The following is an 11,423-nucleotide window of genomic DNA, read 5'->3' on the forward strand; positions in this document are numbered from 1 at the left end:
AGTGCAGTCATTCTGAAAAGCTTACCAGAGAAGTTTAAAGATCCCGGAAGCTTTATGATACCATGCACATTAGAGGATGCTTGTACCAAGATAGCTCTATGTGACCTTGGGACAAGTATCAACCTAATAACTGCATCCACTATCAAAAAGCTTGGTTTGACTGATGAAGTTAAACCAACTCGGATATGCCTCCAACTTGCTGATGGCTCCATTAAAATCCCATCAGGCATAATTGAGGACATGATTGTCAAGGTTGGGCCATTTGCCTTTCCTACTAACTTTGTAGTGCTGGAAATAGAGGATTGATGAGCGGATAATTTATACGCTTTTTGGCATTATTTTTAGTATGTTTTTAGTATATTTTAATTAGTTTTTATTATATTTTTATTAGTTTTTAAATAAAAATCACTCTTCTGGACTTTATTATGAGTTTGTGTGTTTTTCTATGATTTCAGGTATTTTCTGGCTGAAATTGAGGGACCTGAGCAAAAATCTGATTCAGAGGCTGAAAAAGGACTGCAGATGCTGTTGGATTTTGACCTCCCTGCACTCAAAGTGGATTTTCTGGAGCTACAAAAACCCAATTGGCACGCTCTCAATTGCGTTGGAAAGTAGACATCCTGGGCTTTCCAGAAATATATAATAATTCATACTTTGCTCGAGATTTGATGGCCCAAACAGGCATTCCAAGTTAGCTCAAGAATTCTGGCGTTTAACTCTGAAACTGGCACAAAAGCTGGAGTTAAACGCCCAAACTGGCACAAAAGCTGGCGTTTAACTCCAAGAAAAGTCTCTACACGAAAATGGTTCAATTCTCAGCCCAAGCACACACCAAGTGGGCCCAGAAGAAGATTTCTGCATTAATTACTGATTTCTGTAACCCTAGGCTACTAGTTTTCTATAAATAGGACCTTTTGCTATTGTATTTTTCATCTTGGGACGTTTAGTCCTTAGACCTTTGAGACTGGCCATTCGGCCATGCTTACACTATTTGTTCTTATGTATTCTCAACGGTGGAGTTTCTACACACCATAGATTAAGGTGTGGAGCTCTGCTATTCTTCATGAATTAATGCAATTACTACTATTTTTCTATTCAATTCACGCCTACTTCTACTCTAAGATATCACTTGTTCTTCAACTTGATGAACGTGATGATCCGTGACACTCATCATCATTCTCACCTATGAACGTGTGCCTGACAACCACCTCCGTTCTACCTTCGATTAAGTGTGTATCTTTTGGGTTTCTAATCTAAGATTGGAACCTTCGTGGTATAGGCTAGAATTAATGGCAGCCATTCCTAAGATCCGGAAAATCTAAACCTTGTCTGTGGTATTCCGAGTAGGATCTGGGAAGGAATGACTGTGACGAGCTTCAAACTCGCGATTGTGGGGCGTGTGACAGACGCAAAAGGATCAATGGTCCTATTCCGACATGATCGAGAACATACAGCTGATTAGCCGATGTAGTGACAGAGCATCAGGACCATTTTCACTGAGACGACGGGATGTAGCCATTGACAACGGTGATGCCCAACATAAAGCTTGCCATGGAAAGGAGTATGAATGATTGGAAGAAGGCAATAGGAAAGCAGAGGTTCAGGGAGAACAAAGCATCTTCATACGCTTATCTGAAATACACCAATGAATTAAATAAGTATCTCTATCTTTATTTTATGTTTATTTTCATCACCTTAAACTCTATAACCATTTGAATCCGCCTGACTGAGATTTACAAGATGACCATAGCTTGCTTCAAGCCAACAATCTCCGTGGGATCGACCCTTACTCACGTAAGGTTTATTACTTGGACGACCCAGTGCACTTGCTGGTTAGTTGTGCGAAATTGTGACAAAGTGTAATTCACGTTTAAGAGCTCCAAGTATTTGGCGCCATTGTTGATGATCACAATTTCGCATTCCATGTTTTTGGCACAGTTGCCAGGGATTGTTCGAGTTTGGACAACTGACAGTTCATCTTGTTGCTTAGATTAGGTACTTTTCAGAATTTTTAAGAATGAATTCTAGAGTTTCATGATGATTTGTTGAAGTCTGGCTGGCTGAGAAGCCATGTCTAATCTTTTGGACCGAGGTTTCAACTTATCATCACAAGAGCTTGTTGATTTCTATCAATTTTACTGTTGAAAGCAATGATCTGCTAAAGCTTGGCTGGCCATTGGCCATGTCTAGTGTTTTGAACCGGAGCTTTTATTGAAAGCTTGGCTGGCTAGTAAGCCATGTCTAATCCCGGACCGGAGTCTTAGACTAGCATTGCAATGATTCCTTGAATTCTTATTAAAAGTTTTGATTCTCTTTATTTTCTTTTCTATATAATTTTCGAAAATCACAAAAAAATTTATAAAACCATAAAAACCAAAAATATTTTACGTTTCTTGTTTGAGTCCAGTATTAATTTTTAAGTTTGGTGTCAATTGCATGACTTTCTTCTTCTTGCATTTTTCGAATTTATACATATTGTTCTTCATTAATCTTCAAGTTGTTCTTGATGATTTCATTGCTCTGATCTTTAAATTCTCTTGTTTAGTGTGTTTTGTTGTTTTTCATATGCATTTTTTACATTGTTATAGTCCTTAGTATACAAACATTTAAGTTTGGTGTCTTGCATGCATTGTTTACTTGATCTTAGTTACATTTTTATTGTTTCTCATCATTAAAGATTCAAAAATATTTTCAAAATTGTGTCTTTTCAAGTCAATAATACAGAGAATTGAAGATTCAGAACATTCAGCAGAGGAATCAAACAGAAAAAGCTGGGCGTTCAAAATGCCCAGTGAAGAAGGAAAACTGGCGTTTAAACTCCAGCCAAGGTACCTGGCTGGGCGTTTAACGCCCAAAAAGGTAGAGTTTTGGGCGTTAAACGCCAGGATGACACTAGAGGGAAGATTTTGTTTTTAATTCACATTTTTTTCAAGTTTTCATATTTTTTCAAAATCAAATCTTTTTCAAATCATATCTTTTCAATCATATCTCTTTCAAAATAAATTTCTTTCCATTTTATATTTATTTTTACTATTTTCAAAAATCCTTGCTTCAATTCAAGATTTACTTCAAAAATTTTCAAGTTGTTACTTGCCTATTAAGAAAGGATCAAATTTTAAATTTTAGAATCATATCTTCTAATTTCTTGTTAGTCAAGTAATCAACTTTAGTCTTAAAACTTTCTTTTTTCTAAATTGATTTTCAATCATATCTTTTCAATCATATCTTTTCAATCACATCTTTTTCAAAATTAATTTTTTTCAATCAATTTTTTTTCTAATTTCAAAATCTTTTTCAAAAATCACTTTATTTCTTTCCTAATCTTAGTTTTCGAAAATCTCAATCAAATTTTCAAATTTCTTTTTTAAAAATCTTTTAATTAATTTTCGAAAATTCTTCCCCTCTTTTCACATCCTTCCATTTAAGGGACTAAGACTCCTCCTCAAGGTACAATTCGAACTTCCTCCTTCTTTATATGTTCGAATTCTCTTCTCCACCTCCTCCTTCTATTCTTCTTTTCCTCTAACACCTCAAGGAATCTCTATACTGTGACATAGAGGATTCCCTACTTTCTTGTTCTATTCTCTTTCATATGAGCAGGAACAAAGATAAAGGCATACTTGTTCAAGCTGATCCTGAACCTGAAAGGACCTTAAAGAGAAAGCTAAGAGAAGCTAAAGAACAATTTTCTTTAGAGGGCCTAACAGAACTCTTCAAAGAAGAAGAAACCATGGCAGCCGAAAACAACAACAATGCCAACAATGCGAGGAAGGTGCTTGGTGACTTTACTGCACCTACTCCTGATTTCTATCGGAGAAGCATCTCTATCCCTACCATTGGAGCAAACAACTTTGAGCTTAAGCCTCAATTAGTTTCTCTAATACAACAGAATTGCAAGTTTCATGGACTTCCATTGGAAGATCCTCATCAGTTCTTAGCTGAGTTCTTGCAAATCTGTGACACTGTCAAGACCAATGGGGTTGACCCTGAAGTCTACAGACTTATGCTCTTTCCTTTTGCTGTAAGAGACAGAGCTAGAACATGGTTGGATTCACAACCTAAGGAAAGCCTGAATTCTTGGGAAAAGCTAGTCAATGCCTTCTTGGAAAAGTTCTTTCCACCTCAAAAATTGAGTAAGCTTAGAGTGGAAGTCCAAACCTTTAGACAGAAAGATGGTGAATCCCTCTATGAAGCTTGGGAGAGATACAAGAAATTGATCAGAAGGTGCCCTTCTGACATGCTTTCAGAATGGAGCATCATAGGAATCTTCTATGATGGTCTGTCTGAACTATCCAAGATGTCATTGGATAGCTCTGCTGGAGGATCTCTTCATCTGAAGAAGACACCTGCAGAAGCTCAAGAACTCATTGAAATGGTTGCAAATAACCAATTCATGTACACCTCTGAAAGGAATCCTGTTAATAATGGGACAACTCAGAAGAAAGGAGTTCTTGAGATTGATACTCTGAATGCCATATTGGCTCAAAATAAAATATTGACCCAACAAGTCAATATGATTTTTTAGAGTCTGTCTGAAATGCAAGCAGCAACAGGCAGTACTAAGGAAGTTTCCTCTGAAGAAGAAGCTCATGATCCTGAGAACCCAGCAATGGAAGAGGTAAATTACATGGGAGAACTCTATGGAAACACCTATAACCCTTCATGGAGAAATCACCCAAATCTCTTATGGAAGGATCAACAGAGACCTCAACAAGGTTTCAACAACAACAATGGTGGAAGAAATAGGTTTAGCAATAGCAAGCCTTTTTCATCATCTTCTCAGCAACAGACAGAGAATGCTAAGCAAAGCCACTCTGACTTAGCAACCATTGTCTCTGATCTAATCAAAGCCACTCAAAGTTTCATGACTGAAACAAGGTCCTCCTTTAGAAATTTGGAGGCACAATTGGGTCAGCTAAGTAAAAAAATTCTTGAACTCCCTCCTAGCACTCTCCCAAGCAATACAGAAGAGAATCTAAAATGAGAGTGCAAGGCCATAACCACATCTCACATGGCCAAACATGGAGAGGAGGAAGAGGCAGTGATTCCCACTGAGGAAGACCTCAATGGACGCCCACTGACCTCCATGGAGTTTTCTAATGAGGAACCATTGGAATCTGAGGCTCATACTGAGACCAGAGAGATTCCATTAAATCTACTTCTGCCATTCATGAGCTCTGATGAATATTCTTTCTCTGAAGAGGATGAAGATATTACTGAAGAGCAAGTTGCTAAGTACCTTGGAGCAATCAAAGAACTGGATGACTTGACTAGGTAGAGATTACCTCAAAAGAGACAGGACCCTGGAAAGTTCTCAATCCATTGTATCATAGGCACCATGACCTTTGAGAAGGCTCTGTGTGACCTAGGGTCAAGCATAAACCTTATGCCTCTCTCTGTAATGGAGAAGCTAGGGATCATTGAGGTACAAGCTGCTAGAATCTCACTGGAGATGGCAGACAATTCAAAGAAACAAGCTTATGGACTTGTAGAGGATGTCTTGGTAAAAGTTGAAGACCATTACATCCCTGCTGATTTTATAGTCCTAGAGACTGGGAAGTGTATGGATGAATCCATCATCCTTGGCAGACCCTTCCTAGCCACAGCAAAAGCTGTGATTGATGTTGACAGAGGAGAATTGATCATTCAAGTGAATGGAGACTCCCTTGTGTCTGTCACCATGGAGAGGAAGGACGAAGAGCTTCTCTCAATACAGAGTCAAACAGAGCCCCCACAGTCAAACTCTAAGTTTGGTGTTGGGAGGCCACAACCAAACTTTAAGTTTGGTGTTGAACCCCCACATTCAAACTCTAAGTTTGGTATAGGGAGGTTCCAACATTGCTCTGAATATCTGTGAGGCTCCATGAGAGCCACTGTCAAGCTATTGACATTAAAAAAGCGCTTGTTGGGAGGTAACCCAATTTTTACTTATCTATGTTAAATTTCTATTTTATACTGTTATTTTATGTTTTCTATGGGTTGATGATCATGTGAAGTCACAAAAACAATTGAAAAAGCAAAAACAAAGTGAAAACAGAATGAAAAATAGAACACCCTGGAGGAGACAGTTACTGGCGTTTGAACGCCAGAAAAGGGCACCAGACTGGCGTTTAACGCCAGGAATGGGCAAGAAGCTGGCGTTAAATGCCAGAAATAGGCAGCAGCCTGGCGTTTAACACCAGGATTGGCAGAAAGGGGCATTTTGCACGCCACTTGGTGCAGGGATGAGATATCCTTGACACCTCAGGATCTGTGGACCCCACAGGATCCCCACCTACCCCATCACTCTCTCTCTTCTTCACCCATTCACCAATCACCTCAATACCTCTTCCCCCAAAACCCCTCACCTATCAAATCCCACCATTCTCTTCACCACTCACATCCATCCTTCATAAAACCCCACCTACCTCACCATTCAAATTCAAACCACTTTCCCTCCCAAACCCACCCTCTATTGCCGAACCATACACGCCCCTCTCACCCCTATATAAACCCATCTTCACTCTTTCATTTTCACACAACCTAAACACCACTTCTCCCCTTTGGCCGAAACATAAAGCCTACTCCATCTCCTCTATTTCTTCTTCTTTTACTCTCTTCTTTCTTCTTTTGCTCGAGGACGAGCAAGCTTCTAAGTTTGGTGTGGTAAAAGCTAAAGCTTTTTGTTTTTCATAACCATTAATGGCACCAAAGGCCGGAGAAACCTCTAGAAAGAGGAAAGGGAAGGCAAAAGCCTCCACCTCCGAGTCATGGGAGATGGAGAGATTCCTCTCAAGGGTGCATCAAGACCACTTCTATGAAGTTGTGGCCAAGAAGAAAGTGATCCCCGAGGTCCCTTTCAAACTCAAAAAGAATGAGTATCCGGAGATCCGGCATGAGATCCGAAGAAGAGGTTGAGAAGTTCTCACCAACCCTATTCAACAAGTCGGGATCTTAATGGTTCAAGAGTTCTATGCCAACGCATGGATCACCAAGAACCATGATCAAAGCGTGAACCCGGACCCCAAGAATCAGCTTACAATGGTCCGAGGGAAATACTTAGACTTTAGTCCGGAAAATGTAAGGTTGGCATTCAACTTGCCTATGATGCGAGGAGATGCACACCCCTACACTAGAAGGGTCAACTTTGATCAAAGGTTGGACCAAGTCCTCATGGACATATGCGAAGAGGGCGCTCAATGGAAGAGAGATTCAAGAGGGAAGCCGGTTCAACTAAGAAGGCATGACCTCAAGCCCGTGGCTAGGGGATGGTTGGAGTTCATCCAACGCTCAATCATTCCCACTAGCAACCGGTCCGAAGGAACTATAGACCGACTATCATGATACATAGCATCATGATTGGAGAGGAAGTGGAAGTTCATGAGGTTATATCCCAAGAACTCTACAAGGTGGCAGACAAGTCCTCTCCTTTGGCAAGGTTAGCCTTCCCTCATCTCATTTGTCACCTTTGCAATTCGGTTGGAATTGACATAGAGGGAGACATTCTCATTGATGAGGACAAAACCATCACTAAGAAAAGGATGGAGAAAACAAGAGAACCTCATCAAGAGCATGAGGAATTTCCTCATCATGAAATCCCTGAGATACCTCAAGGGATGCATTTTCCTCCACAAAACTATTGGGAGCAAATCAATACCTCCCTAGGAGAATTAAGTTCCAACATGGGACAACTAAGGGTGGAGCACCAAGAGCATTCCATCCTCCTCCATGAAATAAGAGAAGACCAAAGAACCATGAGAGATGAGCAACAAAGGCAAGGAAGAGACATTGAGGAGCTCAAGCACTCCATAAGATCTTCAAGAGGAAGAACAAGCCACCATCACTAAGGTGGACCCGTTCTTTAATTTCCTTGTTCTTTATTTTCTGTTTTTCAAAAATTGTGCTTTATGTTTATTTATGTTTGTATCTTTATTACATGATCATTAGTGTCTAAGTGTCTATGCCTTAGAGCTATGAAAATGAATCCATCACCTTTCTTAAATAAAAAATGTTTTTAATTGAAAAAGAAAAAGAAGTGCATGAATTTCAAATTTTAAAACAGTTTAATTATTTTGATGTGGCGGCAATACTATTGTTTTCTGAATGAATGCTTGAACAGTGCATATTTTTGAATTTGATTGTTTATGAATGTTAAAATTGTTGGCTCTTGAAAGAATGAAAGGAAAAGAAGAAATGTTATCCGATGATCTGGAAAATCATAAAATTGATTCTTGAAGCAAGAAAAAGCAGTGAAAAGCTTGCAAAAAAAAAAAAAGAAAAAAGAAAAAAGAGAGAAAAGCAAGCAGAAAAAGGCAATACCCCTTTAAACCAAAAGGCAAGGGTGATAAAAAGGATCCAAGGCTTTGAGCATTAGTGGTTAGGAGGGCCTACAGGAATAAAATCCTGGCCTAAGCGGCTAAACCAAGCTGTCCCTAACCATGTGCTTGTGGCGTGAAGGTGTCAAGTGAAAACTTGAGACTAAGCGGTTAAAATCGAGGTCCAAAGCAAAAAGAAGAGTGTGCTTAAGAACCTTGGACACCTCTAATTGGGGACTCTAGCAAAGCTGAGTCATAATCTGAAAAGGTTCACCCAGTTATGTGTCTGTGGCATTTATGTATCCGGTGGTAATACTGGAAAACAAAGTGCTTAGGGCCACGGCCAAGACTCATAAAGTAGCTGTGTTCAAGAATCAACATACTTAACTAGGAGAATCAATAACACTATCTGGATTCTGAGTTCCTAGAGATGCCAATCATTCTGAATTTCAAGGGATAAAATGAGATGCCAAAACTGTTCAGAAGCAAAAAGCTAAAAGCCCCGCTCATCTAATTAATACTGATCTTCATAGATGTTTTTGAAATTCATTGTATATTCTCTTCTTTTTATCCTATTTGATTTTCAGTTGCTTGGGGACAAGCAACAATTTAAGTTTGGTGTTGTGATGAGCAGATAATTTATACGCTTTTTGGCATTGTTTTTAGTATGTTTTTAGTATATTTTAATTAGTTTTTATAATATTTTTATTAGTTTTTAAATAAAAATCACTCTCCTGGATTTTACTATGAGTTTGTGTGTTTTTCGGTAATTTCAGGTATTTTCTGGCTGAAATTGAGGGACCTGAGCAAAAATCTGATTCAGAGGCTGAAAAAGGACTGCAGATGCTGTTGGATTCTGACCTCCTTGTACTCAAAGTGGATTTTCTGGAGCTACAGAAGTCCAATTAGCACGCTCTTAATTGTGTTGGAAAGTAGACATCCTGGGCTTTCTAGCAATATATAATGGTTCATACTTTGTCCGAGATTTGATGGCCCAAGCAGGCGTTCCAAGTCAGCTCAAGAATTCTGGCATTTAACTCCGAAACTGGCACAAAAGCTGGAGTTAAACGCCCAAACTAGCACAAGAGCTGGCGTTTAACTCCAAGAAAAGTCTCTACACGAAAATGCTTCAATGATCCGTGCAAGCACACACCAAGTGGGCCCGGAAGAAGATTTCTGCATTAATTACTGATTTCTGTAACCCTAGGCTACTAGTTTTCTATAAATAGGACCTTTTGCTATTGTATTTTTCATCTTGGGACGTTTAGTCCTTATACCTTTGAGGCTGGCCATTCGGCCGTGCTTACACTATTTGTTCTTATGTATTCTCAACGGTGGAGTTTCTACACACCATAGATTAAGGTGTGGAGCTCTGTGTTCTTCATGAATTAATGCAATTACTACTGTTTTTCTATTCAATTCACGCCTACTTTTTCTCTAAGATATCACTTGTTCTTTAACTTGATGAATGTGATGATCCATGACACTCATCATCATTCTCACCTATGAACGTGTGCCTGACAACCACCTCCGTTCTACCTTCGATTGAGTGTGTATCTCTTGGGTTTCTGATCTAAGATTGGAACCTTCGTGGTATAGGCTAGAATTAATGGCAGCCATTCCTGAGATCCAGAAAGTTTAAACCTTGTCTGTGGTATTCCGAGTAGGATCTGGGAAGGAATGACTGTGACGAGCTTCAAACTTGCGATTGTGGGGCGTGTGACAGACGCAAAAGGATCAATGGATCCTATTCCGACATGATCGAGAACCGACAGCTGATTAGCCGATGTTGTGACAGAGCATCAGGACCATTTTCACTGAGAGGACGGGATGTAGCCATTGACAATGGTGATGCCCAACATAAAGCTTGCCATGGAAAGGAGTATGAATGATTGGAAGAAGTCAATAGGAAAGCAGAGGTTCAGGGGGAACAAAGCATCTTCATACGCTTATCTGAAATCCACCAACGAATTACATAAGTATCTCTATCTTTATTTTATGTTTATTTTCATCACCTTAAACTCCATAACCATTTGAATCCGCCTGACTGAGATTTACAAGATGACCATAGCTTGCTTCAAGCCAATAACCCTTTAAACCAAAAAGCTAGGGTAAAAGAGGATCCAAGTCTTTGAGCATTAATGGATAGGAGGGCCCAAAGGAATAAAATCCTGGCCTAAGTGGCTAAATCAAGCTGTCCCTAACCATGTGCTTGTGGCGTGAAGGTGTCAAGTGAAAAGCTTGAGATTGAGCGGTTAAAGTCGTGGTCCAAAGCAAAAAGAGTGTGCTTAAGAGCTCTGGACACCTCTAACTGGGGACTTTAGCAAAGCTGAGTCACAATCTGAAAAGGTTCACCCAGTTATGTGTCTGTGGCATTTATGTATCCGGTGGTAATACTGGAAAACAAAATGCTTAGGGTCACAGCCAAGACTCATAAAGTAGTTGTGTTCAAGAATCAACATATTGAACTAGGAGAATCAATAACACTATCTAAATTCTGAGTTCCTATAGATGCCAACCATTCTGAACTTCAAAGGATAAAGTGAGATGCCAAAACTGTTCAGAAGCAAAAAGGCTACAAGTCCCGCTCATCTAATTGAAATTAATTTTCATTGATAAGTTTGGAATTTATTGTATATTCTCTTCCTTTTATCCTATTTTGTTTTTAGTTGCTTGGGGACAAGCAACAATTTTCGTTTGGTGTTGTGATGAGCGGATAATTTATACGCTTTTTGGCATTGTTTTTACATAGTTTTCAGTATGTTTTAGTTAATTTTTATTATATTTTTATTAGTTTTTATTCAAAAATCACATTTCTGAACTTTACTATGAGTTTGTGTGTTTTTCTGTAATTTCACATATTTTTTGGCTGAAATTGAGGGACCTGAGCAAAAATCTGATTCAGAGGCTGAAAAAGGACTGCAAATGCTGTTGGATTCTGACCCTTCTGCACTCGAAATGGATTTTCTCGAGCTACAGACGTCCAATTGGAGCACACTCAATTGCGTTGGAAATTAGACATCCTGGGCTTTCCAGCAATATATAGTAGTCTATACTTTGCCTGAGATTTGATGGCCCAAACTAGCATCTAAAATCAGCCTAAAATTGTCTGGCGTAAAACGCCAGAAC

General features: G+C 39.2%; 1 non-coding gene across 1 annotated transcript; it reads right to left on the bottom strand.

The window, feature by feature from the left end:
- Positions 1-4,135: 4,135 nt before the first annotated feature.
- Positions 4,136-4,243, bottom strand: LOC112738949 (small nucleolar RNA R71). The gene has a single exon (XR_003169896.1). It is a non-coding gene; the product is annotated as a small nucleolar RNA R71 (small nucleolar RNA).
- Between the last annotated feature and the right edge of the window lie 7,180 nt (positions 4,244-11,423).

The sequence above is a fragment of the Arachis hypogaea genome, chromosome 13, assembly GCF_003086295.3.
Source record: "Arachis hypogaea cultivar Tifrunner chromosome 13, arahy.Tifrunner.gnm2.J5K5, whole genome shotgun sequence".
Taxonomy (NCBI): domain Eukaryota; kingdom Viridiplantae; phylum Streptophyta; class Magnoliopsida; order Fabales; family Fabaceae; genus Arachis; species Arachis hypogaea.